The 15703-nt window shown below is 36.1% G+C and overlaps 1 pseudogene; it reads left to right on the top strand.

Annotated features, from left to right (window-relative positions):
* The first annotated feature begins 3610 nt into the window (after positions 1–3610).
* On the top strand, positions 3611–14796 carry LOC149151142 (uncharacterized protein At4g19900-like; annotated as a pseudogene).
* Positions 14797–15703: the final 907 nt, after the last annotated feature.

Raw genomic sequence — 15703 nt, 5'->3', positions numbered from 1 at the left:
CTTGAGATGATTGTTTATTGAGTAAATTAGATCTGCACCCTTATACAAAAAATTGTTTTAACTCAAGGAATCCTTCTAATAAATTCAGTATTAAGTCCAGCAACAAGTGCAAGTACAAATTTAAGTAATGCAATAGTGTTTTAGTGAAAGCTTATTGACATTAATCAAATCAATCTGAACTTGAATATTGAAATATGCTTCACTAAGAAGCCAAATACTATTTACAAAAGAACAATAGACCTGCAGAAATAAGAATGACTGGATGCAATGAGTAAAGGAATCTTTCAACTTGCTGAAATGGAAACACACTAGTATAGGAAGCTAGATGTATATTTACATTGTAAAGAAAAGCGTAGAACGCATTTGCATGAAAGAATAGAAGAAAATAAAAGTAAATGAAAATGAACCACACACACACCTGGATCTAGATCACACAACTTACAAGACATTAAATTCCATCAGCTATGAAAGAATCCAAATATGATCTGGTTCACTATCCTTTACATGAAAATAAATCTAACACACTTTTAACGAAGGGAGAATGAGCTGGGTTGGCTAGGCCCTAGCCAACCATCTCATTTCCCTGTAACGAAATAGAAAACTTAAAGTGATCAAATGGAGTATCACAATGATATCGAAACTAAGAACTTCACAACTAGCATGTTCCTTTGTATTAAGTTTCAAAAAGAGCAAATACACGTCGCGGATCCCCGATTCAGCCTAGAAATGGCGATACTGAGAAATTACAGTTGGTAGCAAAAGTTTAACACAACATCACTAGCTAACATCTATGGAGAAACCCTATTAAATACATGCTTCGACTCTTGGTCGCAACAAAAATATAACAACATGATATATTAAGCCTTTCAGTTGTTCACAAAAGGTCTAAACAAGGGTTTTGCAACCGAATTCCATCCTTCATATCCCGCCTTCTTCTCTAAGTGTTGAGCCCAACAATGAAACTAATCTCTTAGACAATAAATCTGCAGAGTCTACAGAGTTGTCTTGTTCACAGTGAGTCAAACAAAAATAGACAGCTGCCTCGAAAGTGAGGGAACGCTGACCGATACAAGCATGATTCCTGCACCAACCCAATCTCTTACATAGATTAACACTTTGGTTCCATCTAACTACTTAGGAAAGGAAAATATTAGTTGCGAAGACATTTTAAGATATAAAACCTGTAAATTTAATGATTAAGTACATATATAACCTTTGAATATGAAAAACATAAGAGGAGTGTGGGAATGTGTGCAATTGAGAAAAAGTACAGGAATAGATAGGCCTCCAGGGTTAAAAGAGGGGTTAAGGTGGTGTGTTTGGGATAGGATAGAAACCAAAAAGTAGGATAATTCTAGCCACCAACACAAATCAAAACATGAGGAGAGACATACATCATATCTGTCATAATACTTGCTTATAACCATCATTATAACAAGAGAAATATCAAGGATACATCAGCCATGAATTCCACATATAAACAAATACATTTATACATAAGATATCAAGGGGCGAACCTCTTATTAATAAATACAAAATGCAAGCCAGGATGGGACTACCACATTCCACCCGACTATAGAATGGTTGAGCCAAATATCTCTTAAGTCATTCACCCTAGTGCCATATTCCAAACATGAATGTGGGAGTCAAACCAAAAGAGCCAACCAAGGCATCCCAAGGCTAAACCACCTCACCCTCATCAATAGAAACCAAGCTTTACCATAATCCACATCTAATCACTAGGCCAACACAATAAACATGTAATAACAGGCTTTACCATGATCTCCACCTGATCACTGAGCCAAAACAAGTATGGATACCACTGGATTTCTCCACCAACAATGTGAGGAATTTTCCTGTCTCCTAGTCTCTCAGGCTTTACAACAATCCACACCGAATCACTAGGCCATAAACCAAGACATACTCTCCAGGCTTCACCGCATATCTCATCCTGGGATTACTAGGCTTGATGGATAACACCCACCTCTAGGATTTACTAGGCCTACCAAGGCAACACAAAATTCGACTTTAACAGAACCCATAGTCCGGTTCAGGGGTTACTAGCTCATGTCTTTTATCATTTGTAGATCCACCTCACTTAGCTTCGAATCCATTCGGTAATCCAACTCAGCCAAAACATGAGAAACCCATCAAACCATGGTTATTTGGAAATGAGAAGGCTAGGCTAAAAACATTGTCAAATTTGGCAAAACCCATGCCATAAAAACAAAAGAACACCCCATCACACCATGGCTATTTGAAAATGACAAGGCAAGGCTGAAAACACTGTCAAATTTGGCAAAACACATGCCATAACAACAAAAGAACCACATGAAATGCCATGCATGCCAAATCTAGCAAGGAAAACACACATGAAAATCAGTACCTACAAAAAATCCTGTTGTAGTTGTTTGATCATGCTCTTCCTTGCTTGATCATTCTTTCCTCTTGCCTTCTTTTCCATTCTTGCTCCAATGCCAAAGTGCTCTTAAAAAAACTCTAAGATCAACTCTAATTTTTCCTTTCTTTTTTAACCTGCACAAACCAAAAACCATAGATCAACTTTATTTTTTCCTTTCCTTTTTAACGTGCCCAAACCAAAAACCATAGAAGGAAAATAACTTTGGATAATGTATACAAGTATATATGGGTGCATATCTCAGTCTGAATTTGAAAGCATGCCCACATAATATTTTTATCATTCAATAGGTAAGAACTAGAAAAATTTTATGAAACCCTTACTTGTTAATAGCCTATAAAATATATGATGTATTAATGACGACATGATATTGCAGGGTTACAAAGAAGTGCAACATGTCTTACGCCTATCAATGGCAACTAACCTAGAGTAAAATTTTGAGATACCTTAAGGTTTGTACTGCCTGAAGATAGTTGAATACATTATACCTAGCGTGTCGTAGGTCATTGAGATCAAGTTCTTCCAAAATCAAATTTGCATTTTCCTCTGCCTATTCTTGGAATATTCAATGATTATCCACCTGAAGGAAAATTCTTCAAAATTGTCAATCAATAGAGACAATAATCTGTGTGCAGATAGAAGATACCTCAATATGATAGGGAGAAACCACAGGAGCTCACTGCTATGGTTGGTTGCTTGTTCTTGGTCGTCGCCGCCGACTGTTATTCATCCATCGCTTGGTCCTGCACGACACCACTATGCCCACCAACCGTAGGAAGTCATCGTTGTCCAAACACTTGCAAAATGGGACGACGACCATGTAAACAAACCCATTAGATCATGCACTTCTTTCACATTAAGAGAACTAGACACTTTCTCCTTTATGGTGGAAAAAAAGGCACTAAAAACTATCTTTCGGATTTTCACCTAACATGCCTTTGAGTATTTCTTCCTGGTCGTGGTTGTATGCTTGGAAGACCTTGAAAATTTGATGGATAAACTACACTATAATGGTATTGGGTGGGCGACGGTGACGCCTGGCTATTGGTATCTGTGTGCATGCTAAAGAATAATGGCCCATTTGTTCCCATGGTATTTCCATTTGTTCCCATTCTCCAATACTTCCAGGTCTTCCATGGTCATCTCACTTCAATACCTATTTTCGATACACACAATAATGGCCCCCAAAACATGCTAAATGTAGAACTCAAGACCCTAATTCGAGAAGAGATTCAACATGACCTTTAATTATTGGTCATTGGTAGCTCAAGATCGAAACTCTTGAGGAAGGTTATGAGTTTAGAGTATATCCCCGCTTAACATGACGTGGTAGGAGAGAATCAAGTGGTTCCAGGACAACTTACCGAGATTCAAAGACCTCCACTCAGATTTAATCTCAGCTCAATTCTCGACCAAAGTGAAGGCCTTCTTTGTTGGAAATTTCTGGTAATTTCAAACAAAAGCTGAACAGAGAATGATACTCCGTTTTAACACCAGATCTTAACACAGGGAAGCTAAACTTGATTTATGAAGAAAAGAGTTTCACACACTCATAAAAACAATGTATTAATTAATAAGACAACCTGTTACAAAAGGATCTTCCTCTTAACAGAGGGATTCACCAAGAACTTCCAGCTCCATATAAAAAAAAATTACTTTGTCTCTTCTAGAAATTTTATTCTGTTTCAACTGCAAGTTTTAATACACTGCTATGTAAAAATTACATGCTTTTACTGCTGTAAAAGAAATCTCTTACATATGCTGCTGCATTCTTCACATTCTTATCTCAATGAACAAAACAAAACATTTTTAACTCCCGCTGTTGCGCATCCTTTTTCAATACCAAATAAAAATTACATACTCTGCCTCCTACGCTTCTGCGTATATTTTCAAAACATATTCAACGAACAACCAAAAAAAAATTTACATTTGTGCTGCTACACATTCCATTTCAATCTCTCAACAAAAAGAACATTACATCTGCACTGCTGTGCATTAAAAATTTGACACTGTTGTGTAAAAGATTTTCTTCATTCGCTCCTTACTCACGCTCTGCTGCATGGATTCTCCTTGCATATACAATACACGAAAACAACAAAAAAAACGTAACAAATACTATTACCTATGCCCATACTTTCGTGCATAAAGAAAACATTAAAATTAAAATTTTACCTATATTCTACGAACAAGAATAAATACCATTAATTACTTCACTGAAACAAATGGCGGTCAAACCCAAAACTTCACGTCAACTCCATGTGCAGGCCTGTACGCAGCTTTGGCTTCAATCGACGGTGGACAACCTTCATTTCGATTGAATGGATATCGCTCGATCAAGCCAAACAAACATTACGCTCCGATGAGAACCGCTTTGGTAAAATTGTTGTGCATGTGTCAGCTGGTGTACAATATCGCTGCCCTCCGGAGGAAAACCACCGCTCAGTGAAAAGCGATGCGATGAACTCATGACGGTTTTTCGGAACAAAAGCCTATTTGCAGTCGCCGTTTTGATGGCGGATTCCGGCAGTTGAAATTATAATTTCAACAGTCCCCTTTAATTTCAACTGCTGGGTTATCAGTCATACCCAGACATTTCCTCAAAAATTCAAAGATTTTCTGCCCCAATGGTTTGGTTAGAATATCTGCAACCTGCTCCTGAGTTTTGCAATGTTCTAAGACAATTTCTTTACTGTTTACCAATTCTATGATGTAATCAAACTTTTTGTCAATGTGTTTCGTACTGTTATGAAACATCGAATTCTTGGATAATGCAATAGCTGAGCTATTGTCACAAAAAATCACAGTTCCTTTTACTTTTGACATAAGCTCCTTAACATCCTTCTCATCCAAACTGCTTTACATGTTGCTGCTGTAGCTGCCACATATTTTGCTTCTGTTGTAGACAATGCTACAATAGGCTATTTTTTAGAAGCCCATGAAATAGCTCATGAACCCATGTGAAAAACATAACCAGATGTGCTTTTTCGATCATCTACACTTCCAGCCCAATCACTATTAGTGTATCCAATTAAATCTGAACATTCTGAAGTAGTATATAAAATGCCAAACCTTTTAGTATCTTTAACATACGTCAGAATTCTTTTTGCTGTCTGCCAATGTGCTTCTTTTGGCCTCTCCATGAATCTGGAAATTAAACTAAAAACAAACATTATATCCGGCCTAGTTGCAGTCAAATACATGAGGCTGCCAACTATGCTCTTGTACAAACTAGGATCAAAATTCTTGCTGCTATCCTCTTTGCTGAGTTTTAATCCCATCACTGTGGGAGTGATCGCTGCTTTGCTCTCTTGCATATGGAATCTTTCCAACACTTCCTTAACATATTTTGCTTGTGAGATAAAAATCCCATTTCCACTTTGTTCGACTTCTATTCCTAAGAAGTATCTCAGCAAACCCATGTCAGTCATTTCAAATTCTTCTTTCATGACTGTTTTGAAATTTTCAGTAAGATAATCATCATTGCCTGTGAAAATAACATCATCAACATATAACACAACAATTAGTAATTTACCATCCTTTTCTTTGATGTAGACGGTGGGTTATCCCTCACACTTTTCAAATCCATTTTCCAGTAGATAGGAATCTATCCTACTGTACCATGCTCTTGGTGCTTTCTTCAGCCCATAAAGAGCTTTCTTCAATCTGCACACTTTGTGCTCTTGGCCTTTCTTTTCATAGCCTGGAGGTTGTTCAATGTAAACCTCTTCCTTTAACACTCCATTTAGGAATGCTGACTTCACGTCCATTTGGTAAACTTTCCACTTGTTTTGTGCTGCTATGGACATCACTGCTCTCACTGTTTCCATTCTAGCAACCGGTGCAAAAGTTTCCTCATAGTCTCTCCCATACTACTGCTTATATCCTTTGACAACTAGTCTTGCCTTGTGTCTTTCTATTTTTCCTTCAGCATTACTCTTGGTCTTGTAGACCCATTTAACTCCAATGACTTCCTTTCCTTTTGGTAGTTCAACTAGATCCCATGTCTTGTTTCTTTCTATGGCATTGATTTCGTCATCCATAGCTTCTATCCATTTCCTATCCTTAATTGCTTCTTTGAAATGAACAGGGTCATCAACATGACAATATAAAGCAAACAAAGAGTTCATACCTTCATTTGTTGCCTCTTGTTCATAAATTTCATTTAAATTTCTGAACTTCTTACCTCTTTCATTTGGTGTACAAGTACTTGAAGAAGCACTTGAATTTCCTCCTTGTGGTGTGCTTGGAGAAGCACTTTCATTTCTCCTCAAGGGTGTCCCTTGCTGTCCTTGTGTTGGTGCTGTTGTTTGGGGATGTATTCCAGCCATCTCCTCATCATCTTCATCATGTGACAAAGAGTTTTTAACATTCACTGTTTTCTCCATGCTTCCATCCCAAGCTTCCTCCTCAATAAACTGAACATCTCTACTCACAATGAGCTTCTTGGTGGATGGATTATACAACCTGTAAGCTTTGGATTCCTCACTGTATCCAATGAAAATACATTTCTCCCCTTTGCTGTCCAAATTCTTCCTTAGCTGATCTGGAATGTGTGCATAAGCCACACATCCAAAAACTTTCATGTGGGTGACTCCTTGCTTTCTCCCACTCCATGCTTCTTCCGGCACTCTGTTCATGACTACTTTTGTAGGACATCTATTCAAAATGTATGCTGCACAGTGTACAGCTTCAGCCCAATAATCATTTGGCAAATGCTTTTCCTTTAACATGCTCCTCACCATATCCATGATTGTCCTATTCTTTCTTTCGACAACTCCATTTTGCTGCGGGGTATACCCAGTGGTAAACTGTTTATGAATTCCATTTTCTCTACAAAACTGTAGAAATTCCTTGGAGATATACTCACCTCCTCTATCAATTCTTAGGACTTTGATATGTAGCCCGCTTTGGTTTTCTACAAGTGCTTTGAAATTGCCAAACCTTTCAAACACTTCACTTTTGTTCTTCAAGAAATAAACCCAAGTTTTTCTTGTAAAATCATCAATGAATGTTAATATGTAGTGGTTGCCTGCAGGTGATGGAGTTTGCATCGGTCCACATAAATCTGAGTGGACAATCTCTAAGGGTGATTTTTCCCTTATGCTTTTCCCTGATGGAAAACTTTCTCTGTGTTGTTTCCCCAAGATGCAACCTTCACAAAGGCTGTCTGGTTTCTCTATCAATGGTAATCCTCTTACCATTCCTTTTCTACTCAACAAATTAAGACCTCCAAAGTTGAGATGTCCAAATCTCAAGTGCCACAACCAATTTTCATCTTTTGGTTCACTTTGGAAAGCCTCTTGAGTCACTGCTGCAATTACTTCTTTATTTTTCAAATCTGTTTTCATCCTGAGAGGGAACATCGTATTCCTTATCATCTTCACTTCAGCAATACATTGTTTGCTAGGTGCTCTATCCATGATGGTGCATACATCATTCACAAAGAAAACATTGTAACCATTTTGAACAAGCTGTCCAATACTTAAGAGGTTACATTTCATTCCAGGAACATAATAAACATCTGCTATGGTTTTCTTTTCTCCTTTCTTTGTTAAAACTTTTACTTCTCCTTTTCCCATAACAGAAACTTTATTATCAGTCCCTAGTGTGACTTGTGACTTCACACTCTGATCTAACATAGAAAACAGGGCTATGTTTCCTGTCATATGGTTACTGCAACCGGAGTCTAGAAACCATACATCTTCACTCTTTTCTTCAGCCATATTACAAGCTAAAAACAAATTATTTTGGCTGATATTTTCTCTAGTGAAATTTGCACTAGTTCTATTACTCATATCATGTTGCTTCTTCCTACATTCATTTGCATAATGCCCATATTTTTTACAGTAGTAACATTGGACATTGGATTTTTCATACCTTTGTCTTTGACCATGATGTTGTCCACTTTGTTGACTGCTGCCTTGGCCTTGGTTCTGATTTGGATTGCTGCCTCTTCATTGAGCATTTGCTGGACTATTTCTTCCACCTCTGTTTTGGCTTCTGCCTCTTCCTCTCTTGTTCCCTCTGCCTTGACCTCTTCCTCTTCCAAAGAACATCTGGGTCTTGAAGGCATGCTCTAGAGATGAGTTTTCATTTCTACTCAATCTCTACTCATGTGTTATCAGTGATGCATGTAGTTCATCAACTGAGAAGTTTGTGAGATCCTTTGTCTCTTCTATGGTGGTGACAATCACATCAAACCTTGAGGGTATTATCCTCAATAGTTTCTCCACAATCCTCCTTTTTTCAAGAATCTCTCCATGAGACCTTATCTTTGTGACCAGACCAATCATATGTGTGAAGAATGAGTCAATATTATCTGACTCCTTCATGCATATATTCTCAAAATCTCTTCTCAACAACTGTAGTTTTGTTGTCTTCACTTTCTCCATGCCTTGATAGGCTGTCTTGAGAGTTTGCCATGCTTCTTTGGATGTCTTGGCTGCTGCTATCCTTGGAAACACACTCTCATGCACTATTTGATACAAAAAACAGAGGGTTTTTGAGTCCTTCTTATTATAGCTCTTCAACAGATTTTTCTCTGCCTGAGTTAATCTATTAAACTCATCTTCATCTGCTGGTTCTTCAAATCCATCCTCAACAAATTCCCATAAGTCTTGTGAAGCTAGCAAAGTTTTCATGGTTATCGCCCAATAGTCATAGTTTTTCCCATTAAACTATGGGAGCTGAGTATTAAAGATACCCATGCTAGTGCTGGTTCCAGCCATTCTTGCACTCTTCAAAATACTTGACTGTGTATTAAAATAATTGACTGTCTTCAACAGCAACACAGAAAACTAGCTTGAGAAATACCTTAGATTTTTTTACCAAGTCTTCACTCTTCTGGAGAAGCTGCTGCAGCAAAGAACCTTCCTTCAGCTTCTTTGACACCTTCAAAGCGCCTGGACAAGCTCTGATACTACTGTTGGAAATTTCTGGTAATTTCAAACAAAATCTGAACAGAGAATGATACTCTGTTTTAACACAGGATCTTAACACAAGGAAGCTAAACTTGATTTCTGAAGAAGAAAGTTTCACACACTCATAAAAACATTTTATTCATTAATAAGACAACCTGTTACAAAAGGATCTTCCTCTTAACAGAGGGATTCACCAAGAACTTCCAGCTCCATACAGAAATAAAAATACTCTGTCTCTTCTGGAAATTTTACTCTGTTTCAACTGCAAGTTTTAACACACTACTATGTAAAAATTACATGCTTTTACTGTTGTAAAAGAAATCTTTTACATATGTTGCTGCATTCTTCACATTCTTATCTCAATGAACAAAACAAAACATTTTTAACTCCCGCTGCTGCGCATCCTTTTTCAACACCAAATAAAAATTACATACTCTGCCTCCTATGCTTCTGCATATATTTTCAAAACATATTCAACGAACAACCAAAAAAAAATTTACATTTGTGCTGCTACACATTCCATTTCAATCTCTCAACAAAAAGAACATCACATCTGCACTGCTGTGCATTAAAAAATTTGACACTGCTGTGTAAAAGATTTTCCTTACTCACACTTCGCTGCATGGATTCTCCTTGCATATACAATAACCGACAACAACAAAAAAAACATAACAAATACTATTACCTATGCCCATACTTCCGTGCATAAAAAGACATTAAAATTAAAATTTTACCTATATTCTACAAACAGGAGTAAATACCATTAATTACTTCACTGAAACAAATGGCGATCAAACCCAAAACTTCACGTCAACTCCATGTGCATGCCTGTACGCAGCTTTGGCTTCAATCAACGGTGGACAACCTTCATTTCGATCGAATGGATATCGCTCGGTCAAGCCAAACAAACATTACACTCCGATGAAAACTGTTTTGGTAAAACTTCTGTGCACGTGTCAGTTGGTGTACAATATCGCTGCCCTCCGGAGGAAAACCACCGCTCGGTGAAAAGCGGTGTGATGAACTCATGATGGTTTTCAGGAACAAAATCCTGTTTGCAGTCGCTGTTTTGATGGCGGATTCCGGCAGTTGAAATTATAATTTCAACATTCTTCAATCCCTGCAAGCTCCTCTTCTATATCACTTGGTTATCGCAGATCGAATCCTTCAGATATCGAGAGCGGCTATCCATGGAGAGTGTTTTCAAGTGGAATCTATGGTGCTGCTCGCTCATCATCTCCCGGACGATGGACTCCGAGGTGGGGGAGCAGATTCTTCGGCCTTTCAAAAGTTGAGGGTTTCATGTCATGGCAATGACGCCCGATCTCCGCTATCTCTTCAAAAAAATCTCGGCTGAGGAATGGCTCAGGAAGGTTGACAACATTGATATCGATCCGGGGGAAGTCCCATTCACCCAAAATCTATCCAACATCCTCCAACTCGTCATTCTTTACAAGTATGGAGGAGTCTACATCGACACATACGTGATACTTCTCAGAAGTTTTTCGAGCCTAAAAACACCAACGAAGTGCAGAGCCCAGATCCTTAAACTGAGCAGTGGAATCAACTAAATAACACATTTTTGGTGTTCGATAAACGAAACCCTCTGTTATTGAAGTTCATAGAGGAGTTTGCCCTCACATTCAACTGTAACAAATGGGGCCACAACGGTCCTTACCTCCTCACTCGAGTTGTCACCAGTCTGGCCAACTAGACTCACCACGACTTCAAAATCATGTCCCCATTGCATTTTATCCGGCCTATTGGAGAAACATTTCCATTTATTTTATCAGTCCTAGTGAGGAGGGACAGGTGAAGAGGAGAAGATTATTCAGTTGGAGAGAGAATCTTATGCCATCTATTTTTTTATTCAGTAGAAAAAAATAATTCTTCTTTATATTAATAAAAAAGATAGTAAATTTGAAAAGCATTTCTGTTACTACATCCTATTGTTTTTTGGATTAAAAAACAATGGCAATCTATATTTACAACACATGTCCAATTTGGTTTCTATTATTCATCATAGAGTTGTAAAATCTCAAACATAAAATTTTTTAATAGATCTGGCAAAATCTAGGTGTTCTAATAAAATTATTGCAATAAAAATATTGAACATAAAACAAATCTGAAAATGCAGCCTCTTATTTATGTAAATAACTGAAAACAAAGTTACATGCCCACACAAGACATACTAAAGCCCGTGCCTATGGCATGTATGACTGCCCATCAACAGAGAAGTTAAAGATATTGAAGCACAATCGTGGACCTTGGATGGATCCACTAGACAATTACGCCCACGGGTTTTCATCCATGGGATCAAACTAGAACTGGCCTCGCCAAGTTCTCAACAAAACACAATAGGATGACAACTCAAGATGCCTAAATGCCTAGCTCCTATTCCCTTTTATAGGCTTGATGGACTCTCTAGAAAATTTGTTTTATTGTTTTCCTTCAAAAAACGAAGGCAAATACCATGGTAAATACCATTGGTGGTATTCATCCATTTCGACCATATCAAGAAAAGGGAATATTACAAGAGTTTTTACACCTTCAGAAAACAAAAGAACTACCTCATTAAGAAAAAATGTTAGAGATCTCCTTAACAGGATCCTCTTACAATTCTCAGATTATTCCTTATATTTTCCACAAAATATGACACAGTCCTTCAAAACACGAATCTTCTATGAGTAAATAATGTTGCCAACATTGATCATGACTCCTTGTTCATATACAGAAAAGTAGAACTTACCTAGGTCCTTGTTGATTCCTCTCTTGTGAAGTAAATCTATTGTCCAGTTATGTTCCCCATAAATGTGATCAAAATTGATATGATGAAAGGTACTTACTAATGTCCCGATGTGCTTCATCTAGTTATTTAGAATGGGTGGATTAAAACTATTAAATCCCTTCACCCAGTATATGATTCCCTTCACGTCTCTGTATACCTGGATTTGTTCCATACCTAGCCATTTTGCCACAATTTTTTGCCACAATCAGGACTCCCCACAAGGCAATGATCTCTAATTTATTGTTTCTGCTCTATACCCCTTTCCACCAAAAGTGGAAAAGATTTCTTGGTTCAATGACTATAAAGGCATCGCACCCACATTTTCTCCTAAGGCATGCACCACCAAAAAATACCACTAGAAAAACTTGTCATATGTCCCTGAATTTGAAATCCATGTAGTTGCTTCTATTCTTGGGTGATCCAATTTCATTGAAATATGCAATTGTGTTAATGACATCCTCCCAAACCACCGCTCCTTTATGCTAAAAAATAAGTGTGTTGCGGCTGCACCAGATGGTCCATATTATGTATAGTGGGAGAAATTTGTAGCGTTTATGGGATTTGAACCAGGAATGCAGGTAGCAAGTCAATGATTGATAATGACGAAGAGGTAAAATGTTGTAATATTTAATGACCTCATCCCAAAGAGCCCTCGCAAATGGACATTAGAGAAACAAATGAACAGTGTCTTCTACACTTCTCTTGCACATAAGGAAAATGCTCGGGCCCAAGTATTTTGATCTTTGAAGGTTGTTCCACGTCAATATTCTATCATGAATTGCTAGCCAACTGAAACATTTAATTTTATTAGGATGATTCCACTTCCATATGACCAGAGCCTAACTTGGAAAATTGTTTCCTTTCTCTTTCCTATGTAGGTTGTAGTAAATGTCTTTGACCTTTGGGAGACCGTTCTTGAGAATGCCCCCCATGTCATGTTTTCCTCCTGATCATTGAGGGTGATGCCTGCATTTCTGAGTTTAGAAGTATAGTTTTCCCATTCACAACCATATTCATTTGGCATCTATAATTCCCCTACTCTCGTCCATGGTTGATGGTCCATGCAATGAAGTTTTTATTGAAAAATCTGTTTAAGGAAGAGTATATATTTTCCATGCATGAAATTAAGGATATGAACATATAATGAATGGTTTCCCACCATAATTTTGATTGCATCTAAGCCGATCTTGATCTTGGATCCATCCCCGACTTCCCATCGTACAAACCCTAGGAGCCATTGTATTATTCTCATCATACTCTTCGAGATGTATGATGCATATGATTTCTTCTTTGCCCCACTGCTTAACCATGTAGTGAAATTTTGCCTTAACATATATTTGTCCATTATAATATGAGACCATATTTCAAATCCGGACACAATCCTCCATATCTTTTTAATGATCAATGCCATGTTGAAAGTAGTACGGACTATGATCCCCCACTCACCTTCTTCAATTGTTCTAGCTATAAGGGACCACTATACCAAATGAAACTTCCTTGATAATAGTGGCCTTGCCAAAATAAAGTGTCCCATTGTAGTTTGAATCCTTTTAATTAGTTTCGGAGGTAAAAGAAATAGGTGCATCCAGTATACTATGATATTTTGTAGTATGACTTTTAACATTATCAATCTACCTCCCATAGTCATCCATCTATGTTTCCAACAGTCTAGCTTCTTGTGGAATCTCTTGACCAGCCAGTCCCAATCCTTGTTACAATGTTCATTTGGCTTCAACTTGAAACCCAGATATATAATATCTTCCTCAATCTGGTTGTAACCTACACCAAAAAGCATGTTAGATTTTAAGCTTCTATGGTAGTTTTTTGCAGTGGCATGATCCGGATTATCCACAGTTTCGTGTTCATTCTGTCGACGTTTCAAACCCCAAAGTGGGTCCATCATCAGGACAATTAGACAGAATATGAATGAAAGATAATTGAGAGAAGAGTCTTTTGACCTGGGTATAAATAAACCTAGAACCCTAATTCTTATAAAGAAGCCGACATTTATATATATGATTTTTTAATTTATTTTAATTTATTATTATTTTATTATTTTTATAATAGTTTTATAAAAAAATTAATTAATTGTTTATTTAGTTTTAATTATTCCCATTGTTTTACCTAGAACCTATATATATATATATATATATATATTTTACCTAGAACCTAAAAATATATTTTAATTGTTATACTTAATTCATAAATAATTTTAATTTATAGTTCTTTCTATTGTTTTTACTTCAATAGTTCTTTCATTCATATTCTATCTAATTGTCTTGATGATAGACCCACTTTGGGGTTTGAAACGTCGAGAGAATGAACACGAAACTTTGGATAATCCGGATCATGCCACTGCAACCAAAAAGCATGTTGATGTCCTTTATCTCCAGCCCCACATTGCCATTGTGTATGAGGATAGATTTGGCGTCATTCATGCATAAACATGTAGCTTCTCCAAAAGACTTTAGGATGTTATTAATACATGTCCATTCAAAAATGATAGCTTGACTTCCAAATAGTAAGTCATCAACAAACATTAAATGAGTAACATAAATTGTAAATTGTGTAACCAGAGGGGAGTGCTAATCGTGGAGGAAGGGAGCATTATGCATCATATCTTCAATATTAGTTGTATATTCTGCCTTTTCGTACAAGTGGTAGACTGAAGACAAAGAGATAGTGCTCTTCACCTCCAGCTCATGTACATTTTACTGCATATTATCAACATTGTGAAAGTTTTATCCTAACTTTCATTTTGGTTCCATGAATCAGAACTGAAATTTTATTCTTTACTTCAATTATTGTATTGCAATAATCCTGGAACATGAACTTGCCCTTTACAATTTGCAATAATTTTGCATGCCCTCTCCAACATATCTATATAAAATGTGCATTTTGCTTGAATTAGAATTTAGTTTAGTTATATTAATTATATAATTGATAATCATCAATTCATTGTAAATATTAAAATACAAAATTATAAATATTAAAATAGTTAAAATTATAAAACTTAATTAACTTAAACTATATTGTTATTATTATAAAACGAATTAATATAAAAATTTAACATATATATTTAAAAATATATATAACAAAATTTTAAAAATAGAATATTATAATTGAGTATTTTTAATATATAAATAAGTTTTATTATAATATTATAGGTCAATATGATAATTTATTAATTCTATATATTTAAAAATAAAAATTGTTTATATAATTTTTTCCAATTAATGGAAAAACTTGAAAGAATATAACTACTTTTTATCTGTGATTAAAATTAGAAATACTTTAAAATGTTTGATGGAAGTTAATTTTTTACATCTATTTAACAATTATTACAAATAAATTAAAATTATAAAAATTCAATTTAAAAATAGATACCGTCAATTTAATTCATAATTAATAAATTATTATTTTTTCAACCTGAATTTAAAATGATAACTACTAAAAATAACGGGAAAATATATATTTACTCTACAATTTTATATATATATATATATATATGTTTTTATAAAATATACGTCCATGTGGATTGAAATTGATACCGTTTTTCTATATGTATCGAAATAT

The sequence above is a fragment of the Pinus tabuliformis genome, chromosome 9 (assembly GCF_031772625.1).
Source record: "Pinus tabuliformis cultivar Carrire ecotype Pingquan chromosome 9, CPIR1, whole genome shotgun sequence".
Lineage (NCBI taxonomy): Eukaryota > Viridiplantae > Streptophyta > Pinopsida > Pinales > Pinaceae > Pinus > Pinus tabuliformis.
The sequence above is the reverse complement of the archived record's forward strand: the minus strand, read 5'-3'. Positions and strand labels throughout refer to the sequence as shown.